This window comes from Rattus norvegicus, chromosome 1 (genome assembly GCF_021556685.1).
Source record: "Rattus norvegicus strain SHRSP/BbbUtx chromosome 1, alternate assembly SHRSP_T2T, whole genome shotgun sequence".
Classification (NCBI taxonomy): domain Eukaryota; kingdom Metazoa; phylum Chordata; class Mammalia; order Rodentia; family Muridae; genus Rattus; species Rattus norvegicus.
In genome coordinates this window covers 142256308-142257295 of record NC_141534.1, presented here as the reverse complement: position 1 = coordinate 142257295, position 988 = coordinate 142256308, and the positions used below count along the sequence as shown (strand labels likewise).

Genomic DNA, 988 nt, shown 5'->3' with positions numbered 1-988 from the left:
TTTGAGTAAGCCTGGTCTCCATAGTGAGTTCCAGGACAGTCAAGGCTACATAGAGAAATCCCATCTCAAAACAAACAAAAAAAAATGTAATAGTTTCTCTTAAATCAGCTAAGAGTGAGTATTGATGAGGAGGTAGCAAGCCCCACACCCTGGTGGGAAATCCCAATGGAACCACTGTTCTAAGAAACATCTAGAAGCTCAAACGATGAGTCAATGAGAGTTCCAGCACTTCCATGCCAAGTATGTGCCCAAGGAAGTAACAGCAGACCCCGGCACAAAACTTCACTCATGCGTCTTCATTGGCAGCACAGCAACCAATACGGGGAGACAATGTCCACCCCTTGGTTTTTTGTTTCCCATCCACCAGTGAATGAAAGTACACAGCGTGTCATGTCCATGCAATGTAACATTAGCCAGCAATGAAAAGGAACAATGTAGTCATGCCACACCCTGCACGAACCTTGTAGTGTAGAAGGGGAAGCCGGTTGCTGAGAACCACAGTCACACTTGTAAGAAATGATAAGAACAGGCAAATCTACAGCAGCAGATAGGGGAAGATGCTGGGCACCAGGAGGGTGCAAAAAATAAGGAAAAGAGCTTCCTGTCCTGGCCGCCATCGGAGAGCAGCAGCCATGGCCCTGCGCTACCCTATGACCGTGGGCCCCAACAAGGGCCACAGGGTAACAAAGAAAGTCAGCAAGCCGAGACACAGCCAGAACTTGCGGACGCCTCACCAAGCACACCAAGTTCGTGCGGAACATGATCCTGGAAGTGTGCAGCTTCGAGCCCTACGAGCGGCGCACCACGCTCAAATTGTCCAAGGACAAGCGTGCACTCAAGTTCATCAAGAACATAGTGGGTGGGGGAGTGACTGACAGTGACAGGCTACGACTCCTCACAGATAGGCACGCACATGTGTGCCAAGAGAAAGCAGGAAGAGCTGAGCAATGTGCTGGCAGCCATGAGGAAGGCGGCAGCCAAGGATTAA

The 988-nt window shown here is 50.1% G+C and overlaps 1 pseudogene; it reads left to right on the top strand.

Moving 5' to 3' along the window:
• The first annotated feature begins 632 nt into the window (after window positions 1-632).
• LOC100910888 (60S ribosomal protein L36-like) lies at window positions 633-988 on the top strand (annotated as a pseudogene).